This window comes from Alexandromys fortis, unplaced genomic scaffold (assembly GCF_014885135.2).
Source record: "Alexandromys fortis isolate MF-2015 unplaced genomic scaffold, M_Fortis_MF-2015_v1.1 scaffold_19, whole genome shotgun sequence".
Lineage (NCBI taxonomy): Eukaryota > Metazoa > Chordata > Mammalia > Rodentia > Cricetidae > Alexandromys > Alexandromys fortis.
The window spans coordinates 2,093,289-2,108,020 of NW_026067890.1; the positions used below are offsets into that span (position 1 = coordinate 2,093,289).

The following is a 14,732-nucleotide window of genomic DNA, read 5'->3' on the forward strand; positions in this document are numbered from 1 at the left end:
TGAGGTTCGATGCTCTACAGAGTAGGTGAGGGTTTCTCTTCAAACTTCATTTGGGATGCTTTCTCTCATCTCCCTAGTATTCTGTCCTGCCAACTCTAGGCAAGCAAGGCCCTTCAACATTTCATCAAAATCCTCATCTTGACAAGCTACAGTCCATATAAACACAGTTTAAGGCAGAGAGTTAGGGACTGTGGGGGAGGGAGGAATCTCCCTAAGGATAGAATGGATAGCTAGGGATGGATGGGGGTTTATGTGCTGGAATGGGAGACACAAACAGGAAGGAGGAGGGGACAAGGAGACAAGGGAGGGAATATGGGAAAGGACAGAAAAACTAGGGCCATTTGAGGATAGTAAGGAAACCTAATACAGAAGAACCTTTTCTAAAGTACGTGTGTATATGAACATGATCTAAATAAAATTCCCCAATAACAGGGGAGACAGAGCCCCAGTTGGATATCTCTCATCACCAAGTGAAGCTTCCAGTACCAGGAATGAGTTACATTTAATCAAGCTCTTGGCCAAAGGGGTCCCATGGAAACCACCAAATAACCCAGGCTGTTGCCAAGGCCCCTGGTGGCTCTCCCTATTGCTGCAACCTTGCCCATAGGCCATGAGCCTCGTGGTAAAATATAAAATAATAGAAGTGGGTTAGATATAAGAGCTAGCTATAAATACACTTAAGCTATTGGCCAAACATTGTGGCAAATAATACAGTTTCTGTGTGATTATTTTGTGGTCTGGGCAGCCTGGAACTAACTAACAGCTTCTCCCAATAACCAACCCAGCTACAACCTCTTTGATCTACAGGGGTAAGCTGCCTGCAAGATACTCTGGTGTAACAGTGGCATAAAGCTTGTGGGAGTAGCCAATCAATATATCTAATTTGAGTTAAGGCCCATCCCAGGAGATAGAAACCATAGCCAATACTGCGTGGGTGGCCAAGAACCTGAGACTAGCCCAGGGACTTAGGGGAAGAACCTACTACTGTTCTGCTAAGGGAATGTAGCAATAAAATGACTGCTAACAACACTCTGCTTTACTCATAGATCTATGCCTTATTCAGCCATCAGAAGAGAAGCTTCCTCCTGCAGGACATGGGAACAGAGACGCACAGCCAGAAAATACGCAGAAAGCGAGAGACCTCAGAACACAAAGCCCCAAAAGGGATGTCTCCATCAAATCTCTCCCCGCGGGCCTCAATGGATATCTCTTCCATTACTCTCCCCCTCCTTCCTGCTCTCGAGTCAACCAACCCGATCCCTCATATCCCAACCACCCATTTTTTTTTTTTTTTTTTTGCTTTCTAACGAGAGAAAGAAAGGGTAGGAATTTGGTGGGAGAGGAGATGGGGGGAACTGGGAGTGGGGGGAGGGAGGGAAAACTGCAATCAGAATATATGGTATGAAAAAAATCTATTTCAATTTATATAACATCCTCACCTTGGGGAATCTCCACAGGACCCACCTGGGTCTCTTCTCGCTGTGCTATGGCCTGAGAACTTTATCCTGGCTGCAAGGAACAATCTATGCTTGCTTTCCATATCTCAAGGAACACCGTCTCTGATTGCTTGATAGCGAATATCTTGAAACTTACCATGCTATTTTTGACTCACCATTTAAGCTGTCACGGGGTGGGGAGGGGGTAGCTCTAATTTCCTCTGTCTCTCTCTCTCTCTCTCTCTCTCTCTCTCTCTCTCTCTCTCTCTCTCTTTCTCTCTCTCTCCCTCTCTCTCTCACACATGCACACGCTCACATGCATGCTCACATATGTGGATGCCTGCTGGCGCATGAATGCCATGGTACCCTTGTGACGGTCAGCGGCTATCTCTGAGCCAGCCTTTACCTCCCAACTTGTTGGGACAGGTCTCTTTGCTGTCCGATGATTCTCTTGCCTCCTTCCCCGCTCTGCTGTCGGAACACTGGGGTCACAGATGCACACTACCACTTTATATAAAAGGTGCTCCCAGATTCGAACTCAGGTCACTAGCACAACAAGTACTTACTTACCCACTAGGATGTCTCTCAGCTCTCTAACAAATTACTCCATTTCAGTTGGAAGCAGAGGCATGAACCTTTGTTTGTATTGCTATATTATCTAAATATATATATATATATAATTATAATTATAAACCATGTATGCATATATTCTAGTTTGCTTTTCTATTGCTGTGATAAACACCATGACCAAAAGCTGTTTGGAAGAGAGAGGGTTTATTTCATCTAATGGGTCACAGACCATCATCAAGGGAAGCGAAGGCCAGAGCTTGAAGCCAAGACCACAAAGGAAGGCTGTTTGCTGGCTTTACTCCTTTGTTTCCATGAAGCTGCCTTTCTTACACAGCCCGGGCCCATCTGCCTAGGGATGGTACCTCCCACTGTGGGCTGGGTCAGAACTACATCAATCAAGTCTCACAGACTTGTTCACGGCTGACGTGATGGAGGCAGCTCTCAGTGGACGGTCCCTCTTAGACCTGGGTGAGTCCGGCTGACGAGACCAGCCACCACAGCATGTAAACATTTTAATTGTTTCTTATTGATTATGACTTTTGTATGTGCATGGTGTGTGGGGGTACACGCGCCCCAATATGGACGTGGAGGTCAGAGGACAACTTTGTAGAGGCGGTTCTGTCATTTCACCTTCACATGGGTCTTAGGGGTGGGACTCAGGTGACTAGAGCGACAAGGTCCACTGAGCTATCTCTGACCAACATATAGCTTTTAAACAACTAACAAGGCGTTTTTAGATTTCGTACGTTAATTCTAAAAATCCAGAAGGTAAATAAAAGTCAAATGAGTTACTTCCATTTCAGGTGGCAAATGTGGTTTGGCTCAAACTATCAGAGTCCCGACTGCTCTGCCGCCCGCCGGTTTGTGTCTGCGTGGTAGGGTTTCTACTACGTGTGCTGCCGTGATTCGTTTCCCCCCTTCATTTGTCTGTGTGAATCACTGGAGAACATTCATTCCCCTGCACAATGGACCATGATGTCATTCAGCCGCCGCTCAGTTCAAATGCTTCGCTTAAACGATGAGCCAAGCCCTGTTTTCTTTGATGCCTGGGCAATTATATGTGTGGCTGGATATGAGCTTGTGACAGTGCTTGGTGATTCAGAAGGGCGTATTAATCATCCTGAATATACTTAGGGTTTTTTTTTTTGTCAATAATTGCAGACTTAGAAAAGTAAACTTAAAAAATAAGCCCCAGGAAAACCACGCCGTTTTGATATAAACTCTTTCAAAACAGGACAATAAGACATTTCTCAAGTGGGTTGCCGTGTGGAGAAGGTCGCAGATGCATTTGAATCAAGAGGAACTGCTAAAAAGAGGTACCCGGGTTTGTTCAGAAGCTCGGATAATGAGGAAGAAGCAGAACATGAGGGTGTGGCTAACGACATAATGCTGTGGGAGAAAAGAGGGGAGATGCTAAGAAAAGGACCAAAGCAACTGCACAGAGCAAAAACATGGTGGTCCAGAGGGACAAATGGGACTCTCTCCAAGGGAGACTAAACAAATGGCACAGCCTGGCCTGAAAGAAAGGACAGGAGAGGGAGGGAATGAAGGAGAGGACAGGAATCTGGAAAAGAAAGAGGGAAGGGAAGGGGAGGGGAGGGGAGGGGGAGGGAAAGAGGAAGAGAAAGGGAAAGTGAAAGAGGAAGAGAAAGGGAAAGGGAGAGGAAAAGGAGGAGAGGGGAGGAAGGGAAGAGAAGGGATAGAAAAAAAAAGATAAAGTATCCAGAATCTTTGTGCCTGGCAAAGGAAAAGGCATACCAGGCAAATGAGGAAAACTGACCAAAGCTTTATCAACAGCTAGAATGTATGTGAGGACCATGAAAGGACAGCACTGAGGCCTCTGACGGAAAGGTGAGTCTGGACCAGCCTGTCTGAGAGAATGAGCCACCTGGGGTCCTTGGGCCAGGGTTCAGCAAGACAGAAAAGAGCACCATGGGATGCGAACTGCATGAGGTGGACAGCAGTCACTTGGGGTCTCTGTCTGAGGCATTCTGTTTCTGCTTCTGGCTTTCCTTGTTTGATCTGCAATCACTCCTCAACCTCTGCCTTCTGACAAATGTCATCCTACTGTGAGACTCGGGAGCCCCCCATCTGCTTTTGTGCTTCAGTCTTGGTTGTGTGTGTGTGTGTGTGTGTATTTACCTGCGCACACACACACACACACACACACACACACACACACACGAGAGTAGAAGCCAGAGATCAATCTTAGATCCCTGCTTCCTTCACTCACCATCTTGGCTGTGAGAGAGAATCTTTTATTGAACTAAAGCCCACCATTTCAACCCTCAGGATCTGGCCCATCCTCTCTCCACCCAGGACTGGGGTCACTGGCACTGTTCTCACACCTGGCATTTGTTGACTGTGGCGGATCCTGACTCTGTCCCTCATGCTTGCTGGGTGAGCTCATTCCTCCCAGAGCCACCCCTCCAGCCTCTGTGGCGTTTTGTTCATGGTGCTGCTTTGCGTCTTTGTTCCCCTATCTTGCCTATTCTCTTCCTCCTTGATGTTGTCTGTGGATAGTTCTCTAGTGAATAGAGAATTCCCTAGGATGCAGTGGAGGGGAAAAGACCATTCAGCCAAAACCGTAATCCCCAGAGTGAGGTTCTTACAGAGCCAGAAGAGCTCAATAGAAGGCTAAGTAGACTATCTTGGTTAGCCCTTTAAACGCGCAAGCCCTCTTGGCAAGCGTGTATGACTTGCAGTTTTAATAACTATGTAAAACCAATCAAATAATCTGAAGTCTACCTGAGGAAAAAGAAACAATCTCAAGTGTTTGATTCTCAGAGATATGCTATGCAAGAAAGGTCAGCTGTCCACATCAACCTGAACAATACACCTTGAAGCTGGGGTGGGAGGTTGCCAGAGAAGCAAGAGAAAGAACAACCAGGTTAGACTCCGGGCTCCTAGGCTGTGATAGAAACTCTCTTTATATTTTCTGTCATTGACAGAGGACAGGGAAACCTGAGCTTCTCCAGGAGGGAGATGAGATGCCATGTCCTACTTCAGTTCAAAGCCTCTTCAGGAAGGTCACGCCATTCTCTGGTGACAGTCAGTGGGACACAACCCCAGTTTCTCAGCAGGGGACACTTTCACCGTGACATTCCCTGAGTGCATTGGCGGGATAATGCCTGCCTTAGTGAGCTTGTGCAAGGTCTGACATCTAAAATGATTAAGTATTTCCAATCAAATTATATCTCCGGAGCAGCTAAAAAAAAATACATTATTCCAGGGCCAGAGAGATGACTAGAAGGTAAAAGTGCTTGTGATCCAAGTTCAATCCCCGAGTCTGACATGGCTGGAGTAGATTTTTCTGTCATTCCAGTGAAAAATCCAAGGTTAGGTTATTAACCTTAAAATAGGTAACCGAGAAGCAGCGAGGTTGGTATTGAGTCAGATCTATCTCGGCCGGCTCTGGAGGCAGCTCTGATATGGTTGTGGAAGCGCAATCTGATACCAGCAGGCATTGTGCTGCGAGCCTTTCTCGTGCCGATAGACAACCGCTCTGCAGACCCAAGCTGGTAACCTGAGCACAGGGACGTGCTACTTTTTGAATCAATGCTAAGCAAAGGGGGCGGGGGTAAAGGATTTGGGGTTGTCTTCCTACTTGTGTTTCTGAAATCTGATTCTGTCAACAACAAAAGGAACTTGCCCCTGTTTCTTCCACGTCTTAACTTAAATTCTCCCTCAGTCCCTTCAGCCCCGGAACCACCTGTACGTCTGGGCTACTATTCCTTAAAGGTGTGACCTTGAAGGGACCTCGTAAGCCTGAGTCACACAGGAATCCTGGGGGAATATAAACAGATTGGGGCCAGTGAAATGGGTAAAAGCACTTGCGACCAAGCCTGAAAATCAGAGTTGGCTCTGTAGGACTATCATAATGGAAGAAGAGAACCAAGTACCGAAAGTTGTCCTCTGACTTCCACACACTTACGCAGGTGTGTGCACATGCGCGCGCGCGTGCGCGCACACGCGCGCGCGCACACACACACACACACACACGAAGTCACTACATTGCTATAATAAAACTTACAAACCCTAGGTCACACCCAGACCTACCCATTCAGAATGTCCTGAGAGAGGAGTGGACTGGACTTTTATATCTATAAAGACGAGTATTGCCCTGGAGCTTGAGACTCCCTGAGACAACAGAGACTGTCTAAGGAGGGACGGAAGTAGTCTCAGTCTGAGTGACTGGAAGAACGTAACAGTACTGCGACCAGGGTTAAATCATCAGAATCTCGGTGCTCGCTCGTTTATGGTCAGGGAAACTGCCTTGTGGCCACTGTGGCTTAAAACTTGTCTTCAAAGCTGGGCTTGGCGGTGCCTGTAATCCAGTAGTGGAGAAGGAGAAGCAGAAGGATCAAGAGCTCAAGGAAGTCTCAACTACACTGAAAGTTCAAGGTCAGGCTGAGCTACATGAATCCTTGTAATCTAAGAGCAAAATAATAAAAATAAAAATCATCTTCATTTTATTTTCTTTATAGCTTATTTTGGCATCTCTCCCTGGGCACGTAGTAACTTGAAAAACAAAAAAATTAACCACATCATTATCCTAATTAGACAAATATTTTGTTAGAGTACCATCATATTTTTGGGTTTCTTCATGTGTGTTGGCTTTGTTGAGGCAGGATCTCACTGTCCAGGATAATCTTGAAGTTACTCTTCCAAAGTTCAAGAATTACAGAATTACAGGTGTTTATAGATGTTTTATATATGTGTGTGTATTATATATAAGGGTATACAATATAAAGAGTGGGCATGCACACACATATATGTGTGTTATATATAATATGTAATATAAAGAGTGCACACACATATATATGTTTATATATACATATATATAAATATATGTGTGTGTTATATATATGCTGTTTAATCCAGTCCTGGTGGTATGCACCTATAATCCAAGCATTCAGGAAGCTGAGACAGGAAGACTGTGAATTCATTGCCAGCCTAGGCTACATAGCAAGACACTATCTCAAGAAAAGTGTGTTTTCGTAGCATAAGGATGACTTAGAAATTAGGTCTTCATCAGAAAAATACTGTCCCAAGCACCCAGACATAGTTATGTGGATTGAAACATCACAGTCGAGGAAGACAAGCCCGTATCCTGAGTACGTATTTTCCAGGGAGTTGAAATCGCCATCTCCTCCATTGACACCGGCCTCCCTGGAGGTGGTTTTCTGGCCTCTCCCTGGCCAAGGTGCTACCTAGAGAGTTCTGTGCTGCACTTAGCACCAGAACAACTAGACAAGTCTTGGAAAGAGAAGTCCATGCTGGTGAGCCCATGCATAGTCTGCATCCCCTCCACCGCGGTCACTGAAAAAGCAGTAAGCAACTGCAGAAGAGGCCGATGTCACCCAAAGCAGGTCATGTGGTACTCTGGAAGGCTCCTCCATGGTGTGTACCTTTTGCTGAGTATCACATGGGTATATATGGGGTACAGTGCTCGCCCTCTGTTCTTCAGAATGTTTCATTCATAGCTCTCTCCCAGTCCTCCTTGTCGTCAAACTACCAGACATTTTTCTAAGTCCCCAGTACTTCAGTTAAACTGTCAGCTACAGCCTTTGAGTCAGAATACTTAGGTTCCAGTCTAACAGACAAGCAGATACCTACATAGACTGACATTCTGCGTAGCAGAGGCAGCTGAATGGGGTGCGGTGCTGCAGACATCTGCATCTATCAATGTTAGTATATGGTGCAGTCATCTGTAAGTGGCGTCGCCTCTCACGCAGTGTACATGATCACAACTTCTGCTTTACCTAATCTGATGCCTCTTGGCACACAGCCTTTACATATAGATGGTTCGGAAAACACCCAGTTCACCATGGGCAGTTCAGTTTACAGGTTAGCAAATGTCCCACGATCAGAAATCCAGTCTCTGCCGTGGCCTGGTAGCAGCCCAAGCTCTGTTTCTGCAAAGAATAATTAACCTATTCCCAAACACTAGGTCTGTGCTTCTGCCCCTCCAACTGCTGTAGCAGCCTCTGAATGACATATGCTTCCTGCTACTTATGAGTTTAAGAGGCACCGTCCCCTCAGGGAGGTGTTGGATTGGTGGCTTGGTTCTAATTAATAGAAAAATGGAAGAATTACGGGATAGGACTTCTGACTGGCTTCCCCTTAGGGGCTGTCTTTCTCTCTCCCTAGCCCTTGGATCACTCACCCTAGAGGCTGCGAGCTGTCATGGTGTGAAGTCATGGCGGCACGACATAGCAAGGCACATTTCCCTCCTAGCTTACCGGCCTGTGCCAGAACAGAGACTGACAAGGATGAGCAAGGTTAGCCGTGTTTCTGGTCCCTCACGCATGTCTGGAGATGACGGCAGCTCTGCCAAAAACTTGATTGCAATCTTATGACCTTTGGCCAGAAATAACTAGCTATAATTGTTCCTGGATTCTTGAACGACATAAATTGTGAAGTAATAAATGTTTGTTGTCTCAAGCTGCTAAATTTAGGGGGCGGGATTTGTGACACAGCAACAGATGACTGGGAGTGTTTGTGGATTTATGGGTGTCCTACACAATATCGCTTCCGAGGAGAAGCCCATTTCTTAGACACACGATTGTTCTGTGTGTCTAGGTTGTCAGTCTGTCATGTAGAGCAGTGTCTTCCAGAGGGGGACAGGGCTATAAAACAGCTTACTAAAGGTTCACAGTTGTAATGCCAGTGGGGGAGAAGACTCTGAAAAGCTAGACCCATCCTTTAGTATCTGTGCTATTCTTGGATTCAGCAAGGAACACGGGGTACTCTTTCTTCCACAGCCAGAATGTACTGCTCGGACAAAGGAGCAAAATGGGGACAGACTCCTCCACCGTCACAACTAATTTCCTACCCACAAACCTGTGTTTCTCATCCCGTAACGCCAATCACCATAGTTGACTCGCGTTCCTCCTCCAGAAGTCACAACAATGGTGCCAGTAAATTAGAAGACGAAATTTCCAGAGGCCACACTGAGCTTTTTGTATTATTAAACCAGCCAACAAAGAAGGGCTCGTCATCTTTGCTGGAAAATTGTTCCAAGTTACTAAGGGTAAATTGAGTGGCTGACGTGACAACGAAGGCAGGGAAGCCGATGTCCGCAGCCTAGGACGCTCTCTGAGGTGCCCTTGAGTCCTATCAAACCCAGCACTAAGCATTAAGGCAAATATGGCAATAAATATAAAATGACTACTAATATTTAGACTCTTGGGAGTGAAGGACTGAATTAGTTCTACTAAGAATGGACTGCGTAGCTAACCTAACAACGCGGGACTGTAGCAACTACAGAGATTGCCTTCCTTGCTTGTTCTGTGTATACTGATGTTTGCGTTTCTCCTCTCCTTTATTACTGTCCACCTGTATTTTACGTCAGGATTGTTACTACTTCTGGTCAGGAAGACCCCTGTGGCATCGCAAACAATACAAGCTCTAGTCATTCCTCCTGACTTCCCACCATAACCAGACCCTTTCTGCTGAAGACACCACCCACTCAGAGAGCTCAGTCTTGGCCTGACCAGGAAACTCATTGCTGTTCAAAGCGCTGAGAATAAGTGGCAGTGAATACATGGCACTAGACAGGACAACTACATCCACTCCCGCACCTGACCTCAGGCTCTGGGAACACCAAGGACAAAAGACTGGGAGAGCCGGAGGGTGGGGAGGAGGATGCGAAGTGCTGTCTCCGGACAGGGCGCAGATGAAACGTAAGAGCCCCACAGCAGCTGTCGGTACCTGCACAACATCAGGTGCGGTAAAAATTCCAGCGGGAGGGAAGAGGAGCTCTCAAGAGCCACCCCTTGCTTGTTAGTTGAGGGGTGCTGGGGAAGAGTCTCTTCTTTGGGAGTGTAGCTGCTGGTAGGTTGCTCATGTCCCAGTGGATGACCACACATTCATGTACAGTGGTACTAATTAGACTCAGTGGGTTAAAAGGATAGATAGATAGATAGATAGATAGATAGATAGATAGATAGATAGATAGATAGATAGATAACAGACAGACAGGTAGGTAGATAGATGATAGATGGATAGGTAGATAGATGATAGGTAGATAGATAGATGATAGATAGATAGATAGATAATAGATAGATAGATAGATAGATAGATAGATAGATAGATAGATAGATAGATGATAGACAAAAGATATAGATGGATGGATGGATAGATAGATAGATAGACAGACAGATAGGTCATTTAAAAGGAGGCCATGAGTTAGGAAGGAGATGTGAAAGAAGCCGGGGAAAGCTCGAGAGGAAGATGGAGAGTGAATATACTCAAGACACATTATATACATGTATGAAATTCTCAAAGAAGAAAAAAAAGATTTTTTAAAGTCTTGTTACTGTAGTTAACTTTACAAATCACACTGTTTTAGAGTGCCCGGGCAGACAGCACCCAGACAAGGCTACGGTGACTGATCTTTTCAGAGGCTGGAAACACCTTTGTGGAAAGGGTGGTTGTGTCTCACTGGGCCAAAGCAACACGCTCTGAAGTCAGAGGCAGGTAAACAGGTGCTGAATTCCTCTCCTTTCTTCCTGCTGTGAGCACATATCTGAGAAGAGCAACTTAAGAGAGGAAGGGTTTCTCACGGCTCACAGCCCATTGTGTATTAGAGGCCTCAGGGCAGCAGGAATGTAAGGCTGCAGCAACCAGTCAGGATTCGCAGTGATGAAAGCGGCTGCTAAGCTCGCTTTCTCCCTTGTATTCTGTCTAGATTTCCAGCCCACGGCACAGTGCTGCTCACATTTAAGAGGGGCCTTCCCACCTCCATTAACCCTGTCTGAAAACACCCTCTGTCTGAGTTAGGGCTTCTACTGCTGTGATAAAATGCCATCAAGCAAAGCAGCTTGGCAAAGAAAGAGTTTATTTGGCTTTTGCTTTCATATTGCAGTCCATCCCTGAAGGAAGTCAGGACGGGAACTCAAGCAGGACGGAAACCTGGAGTCAAAAGTTGATGCAGAGGCCATGGAGGAGTATTGCTTACGAGCTTGCTCACCATGGCTTGCTCAGCCTGCTGTCTTATAAAACCCAGGACCATCAGCCCAGGGATGGCACCAACTACAATGGGCTGGGCCCTCCCCCCTCCCCCATCAATCGCTAATTAAGAAAATACACCGTAGCTGGATTTTTGTTGTTGTTGTTTCATTTTTTTCGAGACAGGGTTTCTCTGTGTAGCATTGGTGACTGTCCTGTCCTGGAACTAGCTCTTGTAGAGCAGACTGGCCTCGAACTTAGAGATCCACCTGTCTCTGCCTCCCGAGTGCTGGAATTAAAGGTGTGCGCCACCACAGCTTGGTAACTATAGCTGGATTTCATGGAGGCATTTTCTAAATTGAGGTTCTAGCTTGTGTCGACTTGACACAAAACTAGCCAGGCCACCCTCACAAACACAACCAGAGGTATGTTTCTATGGTGGTTCTAGATCCAGTCAAGCTGACAATTTAGGTTAACCATCACAGATGCTGCATGGTCCGGGAAGATAGATCTGGCTATTTACTGCCTCTTAACCCCAAGTATACCTTTCAAAACGCTGCTTCATGACTGAGATGCAGTCTACAATTTCCAGACCTCTGTAACACATGCCTTCCAGTGAGGACTTCTGAAAAGAGGAAGGCCTGGGTGGAAAGGGGAAGAACGGCTTTCCTGCTTCCAGTTCCTCTTGGGACCGGTGCAGCCGCAAACTGTGGTGCTGAGCTTCTCCGGCCTTTATCTTCCTCCCTGCCACATCTTCAGAATACCTTTGCTATCCTTTGAACAGTAAGAATCACCCCCTACTGTGCTCTGCACCTTCCCGGTCAGGCAAGCACCTATCGAGCTGCACCTGCTCGTCGGCCACGGCGCTCTGAGGCCCCATTGCCCTGCTGAAAAGTAGCCTTTCCTAAGACACCTGTCGGTCCTAAAGAGCCCCGCTTCCAAACTCCTCCGTTCTAGCTAGAGTCGACACCTGCACCCTCTGTCTTTCTAGTCCTAAGAGTATTGACTGCGGCTTGCACTTTCTGACCGCTGGCTACCTCAGTGTCTCTTCTTTGTTCTAACTTTACAGTAACGACATCACTAGTTTCCAGTATAAGATCACCTGTTTGTGATACCAAATAATAAAAGAACACATGATATATTCGGAATCGGCCAGACCCAAAATTAGCATCTTGATCCTGATTGACTCTGGGGACCGTGAAAACACAATAGTAAAGAAAACTCAAATTAAGCTTCATGAGTAAACCTGAAGGACGACCGCCTCAGTTTCCACCCTGAACTCCTTCCTGCCTCCCAAACTCTTTTAGCACAATAGTCTGATGTATCTGGTCAACAGTGGGTTTAAGTTATTATAGTTCACAATGGTCCAGGCATTTGTGTCCTCTGACTTCCTGCTGAGGTGCTGTAGAGTGCCTGAACTTTGCATATATTAAATGAAGTGTCCACACTGCTGCCCAGTTATGACCACAGATATCAGCTAGGGCCCAGACAGGAAAGGGAGAGGTAGTACTACTGTTGAAGGAGAGAATGCACCTCTGAAAGTCTCCAGAATGGGAATGGAGCTCAGTGGTGGAGCTTGTTTAGGATGTGGGTGGGACACACTGGAGTCAATGCCTAGCACTGCAAACTAAGACAAAATAAATGTATATTTACATACATACATTATATGCACATTTATATACATACATATAATCACCACCATGTAATATCTGCCTTATTCCACTTTCTTAGCTTTGTATTGCTATGACAACACTGACCAGAAGCAACTAGGGAAGAAAGGGGTTTATTTGGCTTACATTTTCCCATCACAATCCATCACTGAAGGCGGTTAGAACAGGTATTCAAGCAGGACCCTGGTGGCAGGAACTGAAGCAGACACCATGGAAGAAAGCACTTAATGGCTTGCTCAGTTTACTTTTATACAAGTCATGATCAACTGCCTTGGGGTGGCCCTGCCCACAGTATGCTGGGCCCTCCCAACCATTAATCAAGAAAATGCCCCCAGAAACTTGCTCACAGGCCAATCTGATAGAAGCGATGTCCCAATTGATGTTTTCTCTTTCCAAATAACTCTAGCTTGAGCTAACAAAAGACTTATCGGCATATCTATCTTGTTGACATCTACAAAGGCCATATACTTTCACTACTGCTCTATTTAGATCTGGACAGCAGAGGAGAGAGGAACATCCCAGTCCTCCCTCCCTCCTTTGCTGTAGATGGACTAAGGGAAGTCAGATACTCATCTCTCAGACCATTTTTTTTTTGGTGTCTGTATGTATGCACATTTTTTCCATATATGTTCATTTTACATTTTTAAAATTTAAACTTTTCAGTAAACACCAGATTCAAAACATTTAAACATTGACTTGATAAGGTTAACCAGTCAATCATAAAAATATTCTAAAATTACTAAACATAAATAAAATTTTGACTGGAAGTAGTGGCGCATGCCTTTATTCCCAGAACTTGGGAAGCAGAGGGAGATGGATCTCTGTAAGTTCAAGGCTAGCCTGACCTAAAAAAAATAAATAAAAAAAAATAAAAGAATCTGGAGAGATTGCTCAGCCGTTACGAGAGCACTGGCTGTTCTTCTTGAGGACCCAGGTTCAGTTCCTAGCACAAACATGGCAGCTTACAACTGTCTGTAACTCCAGTTCCTGGGGACCTGACACTTTCACACCAAAGAGCATAAAGTTAAATAAATTATTTTTAAAAAGTACAAAAAAAAAAAAGAAGAAGAAGAAACAAAGGAAAAGAAAGAAAATTTTATTGGAACTATGTATGTTACTAAGTGGTGTGGCTTTCTGGTTTCAAAATAAGACCAGGTATCATAGATGGATTGCTGGAAGGAAGCAAAACGTAGTGGGGATAAGAGCAGAAAGGTTATCAAGCAAACATGGGGCTGAAGCTGTGGGCATTACTCATCAGCTATCGATTATAGATTAGAGAACCTATCACTTTTCCATCTGGCAGGAAGAAGGGAAACAAAGACGTGATTGGTTCACACTCGGCAGTATACTTCCAAAGATCAGCTGTTTTGTTAAAAGCTAACCGTTCTATCAGGGGCTGGGGAGACAGCACACAGGTTGAGCGCCTGCTGTGCGAACAGGGGATCCACACTAAGACCCCAGAACACAGGCGACAGGGCTGGTGTGCTGCTCTGGAGACAGCTCAGAGGTAATAGCATTTTTTTGCTCTTCCAGAGAGCTTAACTTCCGTGTTTTAGTGGGAGTGGGTTTTTGTTTGTTCTGGTTTTGGCTTGTTGGTTTTGGGGTTTCTTTTTATTGTTGTTGTTGTTGTTTCGCTGGTTAGTTGGTTTGGTTTCTCAAGACAGGGTTTCTCTGTGTAGCCCTGGCTGTCTTGGAACTCACTCTCAGAAATCTGCCTGCCTCTGCCTCTCAAGTACTGGGATTAAAGGTGTCTGCTGCCACCACCACTCGGCTCCAAGTTCAGGAAGGCATCCTGATGTCAGCCTGTCATCCACCTGGGCACTGGCACAGATGGAGCACCCCATACACATTTGTGCACACACACACACACGCACACATATACCACATACTCACATGCACAACATAAATAATCTAGCGGGCTTCTGTAAATGTTTCTAATAATCATAAACATTAGCTTTACTTAAAGATGCACTGTTGCAATGACGCTCATTCATTCATGTAAACACTGACGCTCATTTTACGTAGTATACAGAGACACAAGTGTGTATCTTTGAGTATCACATAGTATACAGAGACACAAGTGTGTATCTTTGAGTATCAC

At 45.5% G+C, this 14,732-nt stretch overlaps 1 long non-coding RNA gene across 4 annotated transcripts in view; it reads left to right on the plus strand.

Annotated features, from left to right (window-relative positions):
• Window positions 1-2,116: 2,116 nt before the first annotated feature.
• Window positions 2,117-14,732, plus strand: part of LOC126505806 (uncharacterized) — a 32,267-nt gene continuing 19,651 nt past the window's right edge. The window contains exons 1-6 of one of the 4 annotated variants that reach the window (XR_007593008.1): window positions 2,117-2,474; window positions 3,241-3,322; window positions 3,804-3,857; window positions 9,364-9,736; window positions 10,363-10,490; window positions 10,879-11,112. This is a non-coding gene — a long non-coding RNA (uncharacterized lncRNA). Of the gene's footprint in view, window positions 2,475-3,240; window positions 3,323-3,803; window positions 3,858-9,363; window positions 9,737-10,362; window positions 10,491-10,878; window positions 11,113-14,732 lie in introns of those variants that run through there. The other 3 variants (XR_007593003.1, XR_007592992.1, XR_007592985.1) reach the window with 3 other exon arrangements.